General features: G+C 39.9%; 1 protein-coding gene across 8 annotated transcripts in view; it reads left to right on the forward strand.

The window, feature by feature from the left end:
• Positions 1–13,725, forward strand: part of UTRN (utrophin) — a 496,122-nt gene that overhangs the window by 57,586 nt on the left and 424,811 nt on the right. The window lies entirely within an intron of this gene.

Genomic DNA, 13,725 nt, shown 5'->3' on the forward strand with positions numbered 1-13,725 from the left:
TGTAATTACCCTTTACCTCGTTTCCCTTCCTAACTCCATGTGAATGAGGTGGTAAATGCTGGTAGGCATGTTTTCTATGGAGCACATTTAAACTAAAATAATTGGAGCAGGGGACACCTGAGTGGTTGAGCTGCTGCCTTTGGCTCAGGGTGTGATCCTGGGGTCCTGGGATTGAGTCCTGCATCGAGCTCCCGGCATTGAGCTTGCTTCTCCCTCTGCCTGTGTCTCTGCCCCTTTCTTTGTGTCTCTCATGAATAAAAAAAAAAATCAGAGCATGTTCTTTTAATAAAAGTAGCAAACCAATGTGTATATGATTTCAAATTCCACAAAGACTGAGGCTCTCTTCTCATTGGATTTTTGTGAACTGAATATTTCTGTGTATTTGCTGGGTAGATCTCTAGTGATCTTATTAGAAATAAAGATACAGGAAATACACTTTAGTTTTTATTTTTTAAAGATTTTTATTTATTTATTTGAGAGAAAGAGAGAGATAAAGAGAGCATGAGCAGAAGTGGGTACAGGAAGAGGGAGAAGCAGGCTCCTCACTGAAAAGAGAGCTTGATGTGGGACTTGATACCAGGACTCCAGGATAATGATCTGAGCCAAAGGCAGACAGTTAACTGACTGAGCAACCCAGACGCCCCCCCCCCCCCAAAATACATTTTTAATGGATGTTGCAATACATGGACTTTTTTGGCTTTCAGAGCAGTCTCCATAACAGATTAAACTTTGAGATGAATCCTTTTTTGTGGGGTGGGGGGGAATGAAGCTTTTATTTACGGACCTTACTTTAGGTAGAAAGAATGAAACCTTAAGTGCTTTGCATTTAACTTTTGATAATGCAGAAGACCGTTGTAGAATCTAAAGGGAAAGGAATGATAAAAAACGAGGTATAAAGTGGAGTGAATTTTAGATATATATTTGCTCAAAATTAGCTATTCAGTGTTGTTTTTGAAATTGTCAATTCTTTGCTCTGTGGTGTCATCTGGATTGGGGAACTCCAGTGTATTTGCCTCCCAGTCACCCACTGAGATACAATAGGGAAAAACTGAGTAAGTTGAAATCTGAATTTTTATATCTATCTATCATCTCTCTTTCTTTAATAGAGACCCTTTTTATTTTACAATATTAACCCTAAACTTTCATAAAATAATTCCTTTCCTTGTCTTAATCTTGATGTCTGTGTACAAATGATCAAATGTTAAAAATAATCTCATTGGGGGAGACCAAAGTTAATAAAAAAGTCTTGAAAATGTGAAATAAAAAATTACTTGGTACCATTCTAGGACTTGCAGGCATCTACTAATGATGATTTATGTCTAGAAATTGCCCTGCCCAGGAAGCCACTGCTGGGAGGCCCAGCTTTTCTTGCCATCCTTCCTGCTTGCTTGTTGGCTGACAGGATTTTGTGTCAGCTGTTTCCTTTTTTGATGGGTTGGTTAAGATATCCTCAACCTTGACTCCACTTTAGAATCACCAGTGTTGGAACCCTACAGCCAGAGATTCTGATTTAAGCAGACTGAGGCCTTGACTTTGTAGCTTTTCAAAAACTCTCTGAGTGCTTCTACTATAGATTCAAGGCCTAGAGGCACAAGGGAATGTTACTTGTTCCCTACGAGACCAAAAGCTCCATGAAGAGGACAGGAAGGAAACTTCATTACCATTGTATCCAGCTCCTAATAACTGTGTGCCTGGCATGCAGAAAAGGCTCAGTGTCGCCTTGCGGAATGAATGAATGAATAAATTCCTCTGAGCAACAGGAAGGGGATATCTTTGTTTCTGGTTGGTGCTGGTGTAGCAGAGTATGTTGTATTAGACAGTGGCTCCTCTGAATATCAGCTGTCATATGGGAAGAGATCACAGGGGAACAGGCTGACCTTGGGGCATACTGAACGGTCATCTCAGAAGAGACAAGCCTCCTGGTTGGTAGTGTCTTCGTGAAGCAAGGCAGGTTGAGTATGTTGGAATAAGAATTTCATCAGGGGCTGGGGTGTCTATGTATGTGTGAATGGGGAGGTGGGGCCAGTTGGGGGCACTACCAGGAGGTTCTCTGCAAGGACCCGTGTAAGGGTTAGTTTGAAAGGAAGGAGTGTGTTTATCTTTGCCAATATTAGGGGCTTCCTGACCTGCCAGTTGACTGCATCAGAGTGTAGTGAGGTTTGTCTGGAAAAATTTCTCAGGGCTTGTGAATTTTTAGCTGATCTTAATGCTTAAAAAGGAAATGCATTGGTGGGTAGGAAGACCAGGTGGCATATAATCTGCAGAGGTTAGAGAGAAAATTATTAAATTGGGAGAAGGGTAGACAGAGTGACTTCTTTGAAACAAAAGAATTTCGGGGGAAAATGTGATGTATGATTAACATGGTACTGGACAGCCATTCAAGGGATGACCTGGATTTGATCTCAGTTCCCCCTATGATCAGCTGTAAGCCACTGAAACTCTGAGGTAGGTCTCCCAACCAGTCAGATTCCCCAGGGGGCATTTTAAAGCACCTTGCAAGATATAGTAACATTCAAGGGTAAATAAAAAGAGTAGGATCTATAAAAATTATAAAAATCTAGTCAGTTGATAATGGGCTTTGCCTGGTACTAGAGTCTAGGGATAGGAATACAAATACTATGTTGATTATGGTACTTAAAATACATATAAGCTGAAGCTGTGCACCCTGCCGTCATTTTAGTTGTGTTTTTCCTTGGCAATATTTGAAAGGTGTGCTCATGACTTGGGTCCCAGATCCGTTTCATGTTACAGCTGGGTTCTTTGACTCTTCCTTAGAGGGCACCAGGTGCTTCCTATTACAACTATTTGCAAATTCCAGATTTGTTTGGAGGGCCAGCGAAAAGACTGGTAGGAACAAGGACAGGTAGGAACACTAGATAGGATCTGGGTGCAGTGACTCCCTTGATCCTGCCCCAATATTTTGACCTTGATTTGAACAGTTCAGTGAACTGGCAACTCAAGTAGTTTTTTTTCCCACTGAACTGGAACTTTCATTGTTCTGCAGAGGAAGATGAGTCATAGCCTAGTTTTACCATTGTGTCAAAGTGAAATTTTAGTCTAGGACTAAAGGAACACAGGTCAAACTTTCTGTCTAAACCAGAGGATTGAAACTTGGATCGTGAGCTGGGCAAAAGTAAGTGTGTCTCCCTGTGAGGGTGACTGTCAAGTTAGAGAGGTATTTTATTGTAAGAAATTTTTGATCCTAAACATAATTTTTATTTTTTATTTTTTAAAAATATTTTATTTATTTATTCATGAGAGACACAGAGAGAGAGGCAGAGACATAGGCAGAGGGAGAAGCAGGCTTCATGCAGGGAGCCCAGTGTGGGACTTGATCCTGGGACTCTAGGATCACACCCTGGGCTGAAGGGAGGTGCTCAAACAAGCTGAGCCACCCAGGCGTCCCTAAACATTTTTAATAATGTGTTTAAGTACCTTTAAAAAAAAACTCTTAAGTAATCAACCTCTTTTTTAAAAAAAAAAAAATCATTGCAGAATAAACATTATACAGAGTAGAAAATTGTCATTCTCTCTTCCCCTCACAGCCATTGTTAATAGTTTTGTTTGTCCACCACACCTTTTCCTATGAATATACAAATGTGCAGCTTTATATCTAAGTTCCCACAAACAGAATGGTTTCTCTTTTTGTTTTTTTTTTGTTTTTTGTTTTTTGGTTTCTCTTTTTGAACCAAAGTCAGAACCATCCTGCTTTAATAGCCATTCCATTAAAAAAATTATTAGAAATAGTGAAATGTGTACATATATCTTAGTTCATTTGGGTTATTGTGGGATCAGGTAAGTGTTTACTGTTAATTTGCTGTCCATGAGGTATAAAGAGATGAAGAGTAGTATATAAATGTTTTGAATTTGGTTTCTTTTCTTTTCTTTTCTTTTCTTTTCTTTTCTTTTCTTTTCTTTTCTTTTTTTGAGAAAGAGAGTGCACACACGAGTGACAGAGGGGCAGAGGGAGAGAGGAGGGAATCTTAAGCAATCTCCACACTGAGCAGGAAGCCTGACCTGGGGCTTGATCTCGGAACCCTGAGATCATGACCTAAGCCGAAATCAAGAGACAGATGCTTAACCACCTGAGCCACCCAAGTGACCCAGACTTGCATTTCTTTTTTTTATTTTTCTTTCTTTCTTTTTTTTTGGTGAAATTGGACTGCATGTGTTTAATGGTTCTTTGGACAAATTCTTCAGTGGATTTCATTTTCATACATTAAATACCTCCCAACCCCCACCTTTTTTTCTGTTGTTTGGATTTCTGACTTCTTTTTTTTTTTTTTTTAAGATTTTATTGATTTATTCATGAGAGACAGAGAGAGAGAGAGAGAGAGAGAGAGAGAGAGGCAGAGATACAGGTAGAGGGAGAAGCAGGCTCCATGCAGGGAGCCCGACGTGGGACTCCATCCCAGGATTCCAGCATCAGGCCCTGGGCCAAAGGCGGCACTAAACTTAGCTACCAGGGCTGCCCTGGATTTCTGACTTTTATTTTTTTATTTTTTATTTATGATAGTCACACACACAGAGAGAGAGAGAGAGAGAGAGAGGCAGAGACACAGGCAGAGGGAGAAGCAGGCTCCATGCACCGGGAGCCCGACGTGGGATTCGATCCCGGGTCTCCAGGATCGCTCCCTGGGCCAAAGGCAGGCGCCAAACCGCTGCGCCACCCAGGGATCCCGATTTCTGACTTTTAAACTGATTCTGAAGGAAATTCCTACAAAATGGTAGATTTTGAATAACTAACTTGACTTTATTTTGAGTTTGAAGGCAGTTGACTATCAACTTAAAAGACAGAGGTGATTTCTGGATCTCTGCGCTAGAGGTTTCAGATTTGGATTCCGTATTTTCTCTCTTCTGACTGATGTGGCAGCTGTCATCATCATCTGAGACTGTGCTGAGACTGGTGATTCTTTAGGTGCCCTCCCTATTTTATTACATTTCCCTATACAGATAAGTTACTTTCATAGGGATGGCAAATCCCAGAGTATCCAAAGGATGCCCATTTTCCATGTAATTTGTGGAGCATGATACAGTTCGTGGGAAGAGGCCATGTAGTTGGATTTAAAGTTGAATCTCAGCCGTCCTGCATGCTGGGTCTCCTTCTTCACTTGCTAAATGGTGATGATGGTGGTGTTGTGAGTCTTTAAAGGTGTATCTGTGTAAAATCCCTTGCATATTACTTGGCAGATGGCAGGGAGGATTATAGTAAATGGTGGCTGTTTTGTTAGTAGAGCTTTTCTTTTCTTTTTTTTTAATTTTTAAAATTTATTTATGATAGTCACACACACACAGAGAGAGAGAGAAAGTGAGAGAGAGAGAGAGAGAGGCAGAGACATAGGCAGAGGGAGAAGCAGGCTCCATGCACGGGGAGCCCAACGTGGGACTCGATCTCGGGTCTCCAGGATCGCGCCCTGGGCCAAAGGCAGGCGGTAAACCGCTGCGCCACCCAGGGATCCCTAGTAGATCCCTAGGAGAGCTTTTCAAGTTAATCCAGGAAAAACAAATGCATCCTAGATATTAAATAAAGATAAGACAGTTTAGATGAGGACCCATATGCATCATCATACTGAAAACTGACCCGTTTGTCCTCATCCTCATATAGATCTGTTAGTGATCTTCCACATCAGAGCATCAAGGTTCTGTGCTGGACTCTTTTAACTGCAGATCTGGTACATGGGTACATGGCAAGAGATACAGAGCTATACATGACAGCAGAGGGCCTGCAGTTGCTTGGAGAATATCTTTGTGGCAGGGTGCCCGAAATGTTTTCTTGTTTTCAAAGTTCACTTTCATTTGTTCAGAAAGGTTTTTATTGTTTTCAGGCAAACAAGGCAAGCACAGGAAAAGGGCAGACAGCCTCCCATATGATTCTGTGCTGTACGACCTATTTGCCTTTTGGTACCTTATATAAAAAGCTTTATTTAGTCTGCAGAGAGGACTGCTTCTTCAAATAGAGGGGAGCTGTCATAATGGTCTGGAAACTTGATAGATTTCAGTTTAATGCCGCTGATCCAGATACTGTGAGAGGCTGGAATGCACAGAGATTGTAAGATAGGCATTTCGCACAAATTCTTCCAGGTCACTTGCATATCATCAATGGAAATGCCTCATCAGATAGCAATCTTCTTGGCCCTCTGAGAGACAGTTCCGCCTGTCACACCAACACTGACCCTTTTCTCCTGGCCCAGCCAGGAGCTAGGAACCTGCTGCCAGGGTAAGTCTCCTGGCTTTGACCTGGCCTGTTTTCTTGTTCTACTCCTGAATTTTGTACCTTTAGCTTTAACTCTTACACAATAACTCCCTTTCTGGTGTGAGTAGCTCCTGGACTGTGTTTGACAGAAGAAATCTGTTTCCCCAGCAAGTTCACTTTCTCTCTAGATAACTCCAACCCACCCATGCAATCTGGTATCTGGCATTCCTCTGAGAAGGGTTTAGTTAGTTTTTAATAAATATTTAATGGCTAACTCTGAATAACTAGTGTTACAGCCTGAAAAGGAAAAGCATAGTGTGTGTGTGTGTGTGTGTGTGTGTGTGTGTGTGTGTATGGTGCAGTGACTTATAGGACTTTTGGAAATAAGAAAGACATCATGAAATGAAAATAGTTATTATATTTTATCTCTGCCCATGCAAATTCTTTAAAACAATTATTCTATTCTATCTTTGCTCATGTGGATTTTAAAAATGGTGGATTTCACAGTGATGGATTTTAAGCTGGGAGGTTATGGATATTTTGCAAGTAGGTTGAGAAAACAGTTCTCAAGTCCTACTGGATCCTTCTTACCTATCCACCTCCTTCCTACCTATTTCTTCTACTGTTGCAAGGAGAATCTTATATTTTGTGATGAGAAGTTGCTTTGTGGCTAAATAAGCTGTGTACTATTGAAAAAATAAAAAGTCTTTGAGATTCTATTCTGTGTATTCACTGACTTTGTTGCTGGGCCTTATACTGCAAAATTTCTCAGAACAATAAAATCTAAATAAAAATAAATGGTGTTGAAGGTATATCTACCTCTTGGTTACTGAAATAAAGAATTGGCATTTACTTCCTATAACTTGGAAATCGCGCCTGGTGTTTACAATGAACAATTTTTTTTTTTTTTTACGATGAACAATTCTTATAGTGGGTTTGTAGTAAGAATAAAGTCAGCATTGATTTCTCTGTAATTTTCTAAAATTTCTCATCTGTTTATATTTTTAAATCAAGTAGTGCTTACTTTTCTGCAAACCTCAAGTGAGCCACATGTCTAAGAATTAGAAGTGAGAAGGAAAAAAAAAAGGAGCCCCAAATCAAAGATTGAGAGAACAATTATAGAGATTTGCTGTTTTCTGGGTCCTGTCGTTGCTGGGGCATTTTAAAAGTCTGGTTTTAAACCTAATGATTCTCCTCACTGGTAGCCCAGGACCACTGTACATACCCCACAGATTGCACAGAGGTGACAGTGGACATTTGTTCCTTGGATTGTGCAGTGCAGGAACATCTGTGAAACACATTAGGCCCTCTTTTAGTGACCGTTTTCTTAATTCACACTTAGGTATTTAGTTTCTAGATCTTGGGCAGTAAATCAGAAGGGTAGCAGGCCGGAGTGCTGCTAAGTATCAACACAGTGACGATAATGAGATGTGCTGATTATACAGAAGAGAGAGAGAGAGAGAGAGAGAGAGAGAGAGAGAGAGAGAGAGAGAGAAAAGAGCAGTGCAAAAAAGCCTCAAAGCCAAGCAACCTGGGTCAATATGGCACTAGATTTTGCAAGCCCTAATAGGCTGAAAGTGAAAAACCATTAACGTGTGAAAAAGCTTTTCCTTTGAAATGGCTATGCAGTTGAGGGGAGGCAGTCTGGTTTTCTGGGCTGCAGCAACTGTTCAGACCCTAGAATCCCGTTTGCATATTTTGTCAGACCCCACTGAATTAAGACAAAGCCCCTTTCTCCAGCCCTAGCAGAGGGTTAGGCTCCCCTGCATTGCTGGTTTCCCCCTGCTGGGGTTGGTACTTTGTAGCCTGAGCTCAGTGACTCTCAGAAGCACTGTAAATGTTCTTGGTACTCTGCCATCCTTTCTGTAGGCAGGGTGTGTTCTCAAGGTTTATTCTGCTGTTAAGGGATCAACAATTCACTTCTTTTCCAGGAATTCTTTGCTGACCTTCAGGTATGGGTTGGGTGTCTCTCTCCTCTGCTCCCACAGCTCCCCTCCTAGGATCAAATTCGGTGATTCCTAGATGTGTTCATCTATCACAGCATTTATGACAGATTTTATCGATCAGTGTTTTTTAAAGCGTGGTCTGTCTCTGTAGAGTGTGGCCTGGAAACCTGCATTTTTTCTCTTCAAGTAGTCACTGAGCATGCTTCAGAATCTCAACTGTAGACTATGACCTTGAAAGACAGGCCCTAAAAAAAAAAAAAAAAAAAAAAAAAAAGAAAGAAAGAGACAGGCCCTATGCTTCTTTGTCTTTGACTCCTCAGACCCAACTCAGCGCTTGGCATATTTTTGTTGCTGTTGTTTAATGAATGAGCAAGAATTTCATTAAAAAATGTATGGAAAGCAGGTGTTTATGTGGAATCCAGCACAGTCAACACCATGCAAGTGGTTCTCGACCACTTTTCCTTATTGCTTTATAAATCAACAGAATGTGAAACTGAAGATGTAATATGGATGTACCAGAATTAGCTTCTCCTATTTTCTTGCTCAAGAAAATATCCTGTATGTGATTACTTTTATTTTTACCTTGTTTGAAATAAACTTTTATTTTAGGCTAGTTGTACACTTATAGACATGTAAAGGCAAAAATACTGAGTTCCCGTATATTCCTCACCCAGTTTCTTCTTTCTTCCCTGATCAACATGTTACTATGTTACATTCACTGTGTCACAATTAATGGACCAATATTGATCCCTTATTGTTATTAACTTATTAGTAATCTCATTAATCAAAGACCTCCATAAGAGTTATTATTAAGTTTGTGGATTAAGAGATGAAATAATGTTTATAACATGTACTAAGTGTTTCTTGAGGTTGGGGTTTTGCACTTGAATTCTTTTTTTTTTTTTTTTAAGATTTTATTTATTTGAGAGAGAGAGAGAGAGCACACTCATGAGTGGGGTGGAAAGAGGCAGAGGGAGAGAGGGAAGCTGACTCCCCAATGAGCAGGGAGCCCACTGCAGGGTTTGATCCCAGAACCCCTGGATCATGAACTGAGCTGAAGGCAGACACTTAACTGACTGAGCCACCAAGGCACCCTGCCTTTGATTTCCTACCTGTAATCCCAGTTGCAAGTATATTCACAAAATAAGAGGGCAAATTTCCTGGGATTATGAAACAGATTTTTCAGGTGCAGGTCTTTTGGGATCTAAAAGAGGAGTTATTATCAAAGGCTAACATTTGGTTAATATATCTCAGGTACTCCATATTAATAAAAATATTTATTGACACCTCAGGTTTTGTTAGGATATTTTATCTATTTACAGTATATTCAGATAGAGTTACTATTCAAGATATTTAACAGCCCATAAGAGAATGGCCTGAACCAATCAGATAGTTGTCCAAATAATCAGAAGGGGTGATGGCTGATGAATATGATCATCAGTTCTACTAATGTCTGAAATACCCTAAAATTGTCTCTTAACATTGTCAAATGTCTTGCAAGATAGCTGCCAATTGAAAGCCTCTGATAGAAAGCACTTAGAACGGCCTCCCTAAGTGCTGTAGAAATATTTGCTGTCATTATAATTGTTGGCATCTGCTTTCATTTCAGTTATTTATTTCTGGTATGTTTAAAAACATACTGCTAAGAAAAAGACACCTCAGGATTCTTTTCCCTAGCGCAGTCGCCACATGTATTAAGAATAAGGTTCTGCTTGGTGATTAAATTTACTCAGTTTGTCAGAGCACGTACATATGGTAGGAAGAAATGCAGCCTCTTCCATGGAGGATACTTTTTGCTGCCCTCCTCTACCATCTTCTTTCCTGGTAGTGCCCTGAAACCGGAGCCTGACAGGACAGTGCATAGGTGTAGAATTGGAGACCAGTTGTTCCACTGGTTTCCTCCCACTGCCTTGTATCCTGCTTGCCTTGACAATGGCTCAGCCAGGGTAGGAGCCTGTTACTTTGGCTTATGCCAAATTCCCCTCATTTCCTCATGATGATAGGTTATTAGTATCCTGATCCCTCTTATTTGTTAAGTTAATCTGTGCTTCAGGGATCTCAGCAGATCACAGCATTTTATTTTCAGTGACTTCATGTCATAATATATGCTCTGGGTAGGTGAGACTAGACAAGACATTTAAGCTCAACAGTTTAATATCTACAAATAATATTTTATAGTCAACCTTCCTATCTGTTCCTCTTCAGTATTCTTGGAAACAGATGCTTACGTTGTTTATACAGACAGTCCTGTTGTTACTTATCTAAATTATCCATTTTCCTATTGATAGGATATAGACTTAATTTTTTAAATTCCCAAATCCGCAAGAACTGAATATCCAGTGGGATCTGTGGATCAACTGAGATCCTCCTATGTTAGAATCATTGATCATGCGGCTTCTGGTGGAAACTCTTGACAACCTTATATTTTTCTCCTTTGAATCCACTCAGCAGTTTTGGCAAACATTTATTTGTCAGTATCCATTGATTATTATAAAAAATAATTTAAAAATGTCTAAATATGAGATAAAAGATAGTTTTAGTAACTTAAGATTATTTAAGATAGGAGATAGTATTGGTTAAATCATTGTTAGATCTATTCACACAATTAGTAGCTGTACTTCAGAGGATAGGTTTTACAGCCAGGCATCAACTATAATCAGCTCATTGCTGATGGACTGGAGGAAGGTTAGAACCTATCTTTTTTTTAAAAGATTTTATTTATTTATTCATGAGAGACACGGAGAGGCAGAGACATGACATGGGCAGAGGGAGAAGCAGGCTGCCTGTGGGGAGCCCGATGCAGGACTTGATCCCAGGACCCCGAGGTCATGCCCTGAACCAAAGGCAGACATTCAACTACTGAGTCACCCAGGTCCCCGGGTAAAGCCTATCATTCTATCACCCCCACATTGTCCCCAAGCACACTAGGGGCTTTGGAGTCAGGCTGCTTTGAATTTCAATCCTGGGACTTCCACTTACTAACCCTGTGAGCCCTGGACAAGTTGCTTAATTTTAAGTGTTTTTGACCTCTGCTGAAAAATGGAGATCATGAAAGCATTCACCTCAAATGGATTACATTACATAGTAATCCTATGTAGGAGGCATTCAATATATTGTGCTAATAATGGCAACAACAGTAATGTCACTACTACTAATTTTGCTATAACTATTGATACATTAAAAATAGTTGAAATTACCTTATGTAATAGAGTTGCTAAAATGAATCTGACTTAGCTGAATTAAAGTTTGGTTCTTTTTTGTTCATTCTCTTTAGGTGATCATAAGCCATGAAATAACTGAAAGAGATAGTGGTAGATATAAAATCTAGGTTATCATTCTTACACTGAACTGTTGTATTATAACTTCAGAATTTAAAGCACTAACATTTGTTGCTATTCCGTGGAAATCCTTCTTTCTAATTTCTTGATAGTAACTGTCTTCTTAGCTTGTTAATTCTTGTGTTATTAAAATAATTAGCCTGGCTGGCTAATCGGTAGAGCATGCAGCTCTTGATCTCAGGCTTATAAGTTTGAGCTCCATGCTGGGTGTAGAGATTACTTAAAAGTAAAATCTTAAAATAAAATGAGGTATTCCTTTAGATTTTATTTATGTATTCATGAGAGACACAGATGGAGAGGCAGAGACCTAGGCAGAGGGAGAAGCAAGCTCCTTGCAGGGAGCCTGATAGGGGACTTGATCCCATGATCCCGGGACTCCAGGATCATGCCTTGAGCTGAAGACAGATGCTCATCTGCTGAGCTACCCAGGCATCCTCAAAAATAAATCTTTAAGGAGAATTTCAAATTTCTTATCTCTAGTCTTGAGTGTTTTTCATTTAAAAAATCAGAGTAGGTTTGTAATACAACCTGAAATCTGGCATTGTGATGCCCCCAGCTAAGGTTTTCTTTTTTAAAATTCCCCTGGCTATTCGGGGTCTTTTCTGATTCCACACAAATCTTAAAATAATTTGTTCTAACTCTCTGAAGAAAGTCCATGGTATTTTGATAGGGATTGCATTAAACGTATAAATTGCCCTGGGTAACATTGACATTTTTACAATATTAATTCTGCCAATCCATGAGCATGGAATATTTTTCCATCTCTTTGTGTCTTCCTCAATTTCTTTCAGAAGTGTTCTATAGTTTTTAGGGTATAGATCTTTTACCTCTTTGGTTAGGTTTATTCCTAGGTATCTTATGCTTTTGGGTGCAATTGTAAATGGGATTGACTCCTTAATTTCTCTTTCTTCAGTCTCATTGTTAGTGTATAGAAATGCCATTGATTTCTGGGCATTGATTTTGTATCCTGCCACGCTACCAAATTGCTGTATGAGTTCTAGCAATCTGGGGGTGGAGGCTTTTGGGTTTTCTATGTAGAGTATCATGTCATCGGCGAAGAGGGAGAGTTTGACTTCTTCTTTGCCAAAGCTGTGGTCATCAAGACAGTGTGGTACTGGCACAAAAACAGACACATAGATCAATGGAACAGAATAGAGAACCCAGAAGTGGACCCTGAAATGTACGGCCATCTAATATTCGATAAAGGAGGAAAGACTATCCATTGGAAGAAAGACAGTCTCTTCAATAAATGGTGCTGGGAAAATTGGACATCCACATGCAGAAGAATGAAACTGGACCACTCTCTTTCACCATACACAAAGATAAACTCAAAATGGATGAGAGATCTAAATGTGAGACAAGATTCCATCAAAATCCTAGAGGAGAACACAGGCAACACCCTTTTTGAACTTGGCCACAGTAACTTCTTGCAAGATACATCCACGAAGGCAAAAGAAACAAAAGCAAAAATGAACTATTGGGACTTCATCAAGATAAGAAGCTTTTGCACAGCAAAGGATACAGTCAACAAAACTAAAAGACAACCTACAGAATGGGAGAAGATATTTGCAAATGACATATCAGATAAAGGGCTAGTTTCCAAAATCTATAAAGAACTTATTAAACTCAACACCAAAGAAACAAACAATCCAATCATGAAATGGGCAAAAGACATGAAGAGAAATCTCACAGAGGAAGACATGGACATGGCCAACATGCACATGAGAAAATGCTCTGCATCACTTGCCATCAGGGAAATACAAATCAAAACCACAATGAGATACCACCTCACACCAGTGAGAATGGGGAAAATTAACAAGGCAGGAAACAACAAATGTTGGAGAGGATGCGGAGAAAAGGGAACCCTCTTACACTGTTGGTGGGAATGTGAACTGGTGCAGCCACTCTGGAAAACTGTGTGGAGGTTCCTCAAAGAGTTAAAAATAGACCTGCCCTACGACCCAGCAATTGCACTGTTGGGGATTTACCCCAAAGATTCAGATGCAATGAAACGTCGGGACACCTGCACCCCGATGTTTCTATCAGCAATGGCCACAATAGCCAAACTGTGGAAGGAGCCTCGGTGTCCATCGAAAGATGAATGGATAAAGAAGATGTGGTTTATGTATACAATGGAATATTACTCAGCAATTAGAAACGACAAATACCCACCATTTGCTTCAACGTGGATGGAACTGGAGGGTATTATGCTGAGTGAAATAAGTCAATCGGAGAAGGACAAACAGTG

Source organism: Vulpes lagopus, chromosome 2 (genome assembly GCF_018345385.1).
Source record: "Vulpes lagopus strain Blue_001 chromosome 2, ASM1834538v1, whole genome shotgun sequence".
Classification (NCBI taxonomy): domain Eukaryota; kingdom Metazoa; phylum Chordata; class Mammalia; order Carnivora; family Canidae; genus Vulpes; species Vulpes lagopus.